Source organism: Myxine glutinosa, chromosome 1, assembly GCF_964187855.1.
Source record: "Myxine glutinosa chromosome 1, kmMyxGlut1.1, whole genome shotgun sequence".
NCBI lineage: Eukaryota > Metazoa > Chordata > Myxini > Myxiniformes > Myxinidae > Myxine > Myxine glutinosa.
The window spans coordinates 448303651-448309650 of NC_136261.1; the positions used below are offsets into that span (position 1 = coordinate 448303651).

At 44.8% G+C, this 6000-nt stretch overlaps 1 protein-coding gene across 5 annotated transcripts in view; it reads right to left on the reverse strand.

Moving 5' to 3' along the window:
• Positions 1 to 4090, reverse strand: part of LOC137418670 (ETS domain-containing protein Elk-3) — a 66715-nt gene extending 62625 nt beyond the window's left edge. For all 5 annotated transcript variants that reach the window (XM_078770715.1, XM_068104789.2, XM_068104797.2 and 2 more), the window contains exon 1: positions 3901 to 4090. The gene's annotated coding sequence lies outside the window, so the exon portion shown is untranslated. The remainder of the gene's footprint in view (positions 1 to 3900) is intronic.
• Positions 4091 to 6000: the final 1910 nt, after the last annotated feature.

Genomic DNA, 6000 nt, shown 5'->3' on the forward strand with positions numbered 1-6000 from the left:
GTTTAACATTAAACCAAGTTTGGTTCGAGGCTGAGAGTTTAACATTAAACCAAGTTTGGTTCTCGGCTGAGAGTTTAACATTAAACCAAGTTTGGTTCTCGGCTGAGAGTTTAACATTAAACTAAGATTGGTTCTCGGCTGAGAGTTTAACACTAAACCAAGTTTGGTTCTCGGCTGAGAGTTTAACATTAAACCAAGATTGGTTCTAGGCTGAGAGTTTAACATTAAACTAAGTTTGGTTCGAGGCTGAGAGTTTAACATTAAACCAAGTTTGGTTCGAGGCTGAGAGTTTAACATTAAACCAAGATTGGTTCTAGGCTGAGAGTTTAACATTAAACCAAGATTGGTTCTAGGCTGAGAGTTTAACATTAAACTAAGTTTGGTTCGAGGCTGAGAGTTTAACATTAAACCAAGTTTGGTTCTAGGCTGAGAGTTTAACATTAAACCAAGTTTGGTTCTCGGCTGAGAGTTTAACACTAAACCAAGTTTGGTTCTAGGCTGAGAGTTTAACATTAAACCAAGATTGGTTCTAGGCTGAGAGTTTAACATTAAACCAAGTTTGGTTCGAGGCTGAGAGTTTAACATTAAACCAAGTTTGGTTCGAGGCTGAGAGTTTAACATTAAACCAAGATTGGTTCTAGGCTGAGAGTTTAACATTAAACCAAGATTGGTTCTAGGCTGAGAGTTTAACATTAAACCAAGTTTGGTTCGAGGCTGAGAGTTTAACATTAAACCAAGATTGGTTCTAGGCTGAGAGTTTAACATTAAACTAAGTTTGGTTCTAGGCTGAGAATTTAACATTAAACCAAGTTTGGTTCTCGGCTGAGAGTTTAACATTAAACTAAGATTGGTTCTAGGCTGAGAATTTAACATTAAACTAAGTTTGGTTCTGGGCTGAGAGTTTAACATTAAACTAAGTTTGGTTCTAGGCTGAGAATTTAACATTAAACCAAGTTTGGTTCTCGGCTGAGAGTTTAACATTAAACTAAGATTGGTTCTAGGCTGAGAGTTTAACATTAAACCAAGTTTGGTTCTCGGCTGAGAGTTTAACATTAAACCAAGTTTGGTTCTCGGCTGAGAATTTAACATTAAACCAAGTTTGGTTCTCGGCTGAGGGTTTAACATTAAACTAAGATTGGTTCTAGGCTGAGAGTTTAACATTAAACAAAGTTTGGTTCTAGGCTGAGAGTTTAACATTAAACTAAGATTGGTTCTCGGCTGAGGGTTTAACATTAAACCAAGTTTGGTTCTAGGCTGAGAATTTAACATTAAACAAAGTTTGGTTCTAGGCTGAGAGTTTAACATTAAACCAAGTTTGGTTCTCGGCTGAGAATTTAACATTAAACCAAGTTTGGTTCTCGGCTGAGGGTTTAACATTAAACTAAGATTGGTTCTAGGCTGGGAGTTTAACATTAAACTAAGTTTAGTTCTAGGCTGGGAGTTTAACACTAAACCAAGTTTGGTTCTAGGCTGGGAGTTTAACATTAAACCAAGTTTAGTTCTAGGCTGAGAGTTTAACACTAAACCAAGTTTGGTTCTGGGCTGAGAGTTTAACATTAAACTAAGATTGGTTCTAGGCTGAGAGTTTAACATTAAACTAAGTTTGGTTCTAGGCTGAGAGTTTAACATTAAACTAAGTTTGGTTCTCGGCTGAGAGTTTAACATTAAACCAAGTTTGGTTCTCGGCTGAGAGTTTAACACTAAACCAAGTTTGGTTCTCGGCTGAGAGTTTAACATTAAACTAAGTTTGGTTCTAGGCTGGGAGTTTAACATTAAACTAAGTTTGGTTCTAGGCTGAGAGTTTAACATTAAACTAAGTTTGTCCGTTATGTTGCAGCATTAAAAATGAATATGGAAATGAACATTCAAACTTCAAGTCGGAAGGAAAGACAGAGAACCACCACTAATACCACCGATCTTCCCTCTTCGGCGCTAACCTGAACGCGAATATCGATCCTGAACCTTCTAGTATCGACCCTCAACCTTATCGTATCCACCATGGAGCTTATAGTATCCACCCTAGAGCTTGTATGATGCATCCCGGACCTTGTAGGATCGACCCTGGATGCCTTGACCCAGCATATCCACCCTGGACCCCAGCATATGTCCACCCTGGACCCCAGCATATGTCCACCCTGGACCACAGGATATGTCCACCTCGGACCCCAGCATATGGCCACCCTGGACCCCAGCATATGTCTACCCTGGACCCCAGCATGTCCACCCTGGACCCCAGCATATGTCCACCCTGGAACCCAGCATATGTCCATCCTGGACCCCAGCATATGTCCACCCTGTACCCCAGCATATGTCCACCCTGGACCCCAGCATATGTCCACCCTGGACCCCAGCATATGTCCACCCTGGACCCCAGCATATGTCCACCCTGGACCCCAGCATATGTCCACCCTGGACCCCAGCATATGTCCACCCTGGACCCCAGCATATGTCTACCTTGGATCCCAGCATATGTCCATGCTGGACCCCAGCATATGTCCACCCTGGACCCCAGCATATGTCCACCTTGGACCCCAGCATATGTCCACCTTTGACCCCAGCATATGTTCACCTTGGACCCCAGCATATGTCCACCTTGGACCCCAGCATATGTCCACCCTGGACCCCAGCATATGTCCACCTTGGACCGCAGCATATGTCCACCTTGGACCCCAGCATATGTCCACCTTGGACCCCAGCATATGTCCACCTTGGACCCCAGCATATGTCCACCTTGGACCCCAGCATATGTCCACCCTGGACCCCAGCATATGTCCACCCTGAACCGCAGCATATGTCCACCCTGGACCGCAGCATATGTCCACCTTGGATCCCAGCATATGTCCACCCTGGACCCCAGAATATGTCCACCTTGGACCCCAGCATATGTCCATCTTGGACCCCAGCATATGTCCACCTTGGACCCCAGCATATGTCCACCTTGGACCCCAGCATATGTCCACCTTGGACCCCAGCATATGTCCACCTTGGACCCCAGCATATGCCCACCTTGGACCCCAGCATATGTCCACCTTGGACCGCAGCATATGTCCACCTTGGACCCCAGCATATGTTCACCTTGGACCGCAGCATATGTCCACCTTGGACCCCAGCATATGTCCACCTTGGACCCCAGCATATGTCCACCTTGGACCCCAGCATATGTCCACCTTGGACCGCAGCATATGTCCACCTTGGACCCCAGCATATGTCCACCTTGGACCCCAGCATATGTCCACCTTGGACCCCAGCATATGTCCACCTTGGACCGCAGCATATGTCCACCTTGGACCCCAGCATATGTCCACCTTGGACCCCCGTATATGTCCACCTTGGACCCCAGCATATGTCCACCTTGGACCCAGCATATGTCCACCTTGGACCCCAGTATATGTCCACCTTGGACCCCAGCATATGTCCACCTTGGACCCCAGCATATGTCCACCTTGGACCCCAGCATATGTCCACCTTGGACCCCAGCATATGTCCACCTTGGACCCCAGCACATGTCCACCTTGGACCGCAGCATATGTCCACCTTGGACCGCAGCATATGTCCACCTTGGACCCCAGCATATGTCCACCTTGGACCCCAGTATATGTCCACCTTGGACCCCAGCATATGTCCACCTTGGACCCCAGCATATGTCCACCTTGGACCCCAGTATATGTCCACCTTGGACCCCAGCATATGTCCACCTTGGACCCCAGCATATGTCCACCTTGGACCCCAGCATATGTCCACCTTGGACCCCAGTATATGTCCACCTTGGACCCCAGCATGTATCCAGGAACTACGTGTTTCCTTATCAGAACCCGGTCCATAACACGTCTTTACCGAGAGATCGGGTCACTACATGAAGATGTGATCTCCGCAGGCAGACTCCTTCCTCCGTGCACTTACCCGCAGCTTCGATATCCGTGCCGTGCCACGCCGTGCTGGTCCGTGCCTGGCCCGTCTCGCTCTCCCCGAGCTCCCCACCTCTCCGGAAGCCCGACCAGGGCAGAGACGCTGCGTTTCCGCCGCCGGGCGGGTAAACAATGCGTTCTCTCTCCGCTCCCGCCACCGGGACCGAGACCGACCCGGGCGGCGCAAACGGCGCGCTTCCTTGAAAGGGGCACCGCATGCGCTGCGTACTTTTTACTTCGTTTCTGCGCGCTCAGCACTCGCTCGGGGGACAATCAGGAATGAGCATACATCATCACACGCACTCACGAGAAACGTGAAACGCACTCTGCAAACAGCAGCGGGACAGGTAATACGGAACAAGAGTGAGGCACGGCTAGAGTAACAAAGTGGAACCGGAAAGAGCAATCAGGTTTTGCTGACCCTCGTCAGGACATGTTTTCAGTGGTTTTTAAGGCTTTTGTGTCAAAACATATATGCGGACCAAACGACGTAACCGATGACGCCATCATTAATTTTTTTATTCACCGATTTATCCCTGGATGATGCTCATTAAATTCCATCTTGATTGGATGAAGTTTTGTACTTGACGAATTATGACGTCATAATGGAGGCACCTATGACATCATCATTAACATATGGTATTCCCCATGGAGAGTTCTTTACAATGAGTCATGTCACAACTTTTTCTATTCGGCGCTTTCGGAGACATGGAGGTGCAAATTTTTTTCGGTTTTTCCAAGATGGCGGCAGAAACGCGTGACCAATGACGTCATCAGTTTTTTTTTCTCCACCAAGTTATCCCAAGATGACACTCAAGAAATTCCATCTTGATCGGATGAAGTTTTGTACTTGACGAATTATGATGTCATAATGGAGGCACCTATGACATCATCATTAACACATTTTATTCCACATGGAGAGTTCTTTACAATGAGCCATGTCTCCATTTTTCTATGCAGCACTTTCAGACATATAAAGGTGCAAAGTTTTTTTCGGTTTTTCCAATATGGCACCCATACCACGTGATCTATAACGTCATAATTATCATTAAAATATTCTACAGGTGGAGATGCAGGTATGGTGAAAATTTCCTGTCAATCGGACCAACGGTTGCAGAGAAATTCATATTTAGTCTGTGCGGACAAACAAACAGACAAACAGACCTCAGACAAACAAACGGACAGACAAACACAGACAAATGAAAAAAATCACTCTTGGGGCGACACTTGGCAAAACAGATCAAAGTAAAATGGCACTCGGTAGAGCATCCTTTTGACCTCAAAAATAATTAGTGGTTGAATTATGTCACCTGACAGGCAAATAGTCTTCAAATTAACTTAATTGGATGAAAATTGACAATTTTAGAAATTTGGTCTATGTTGACCTCTTGGCCTATGTTGACTGAAAATAGTTGGTGGTTGGTTTCATTTTGCTGATATGTAAATCCTATTCAAATTTCAAGTAAATCGGATGAAAATTGAGGATTTTAAGAATTTGAAAAAAGTGGTTGACCTTTGGCCTATGTTGACCTTTTGGCCTATGTTGACATTTTGGCCTATGTTGACCTCAAAAATAGTTGATGGTTGAATAAAGTTTGCTGATATGAAAATCGAATTCAAACTTCAAGTCAATCGGTTGAAAATTGAGGATTTTAGAAATTCGGAAAAGGTGGTTGACCTTTGGCCTATGTTGATCTCCAAAATAGTTGGTGGTTGAATTCAGTTTGCTGATATGTCAATCCTATTCAAATTTCAAGTCAATCGGATGAAAATTGAGGATTTTAGTAATTGGAAAAGGATGTTGACCTTTTGGCCTACGTTGACCTTTTTGTCTATGTTAACCTTTTGGCCTATGCTGACCTCAAAAATAGTTGGTGGTAGAATTCAGTTTGCTGATATGAAAATCCAATTCAAATTTAAAGTCAATCGGTTGAAAATTGAGGATTTTAGAAATTTGAAAAAAGTGCTTTGACCTTGTGACCTTTTGACCTAAAAAAATTAAGCATTTTGTCGAACACGAACTCTACAATTTGGTGAAATTTCGTGAAGGTCGGTTTAAAATTGTGACCTGTAGGCAAGTTTAAATGAGCGGACA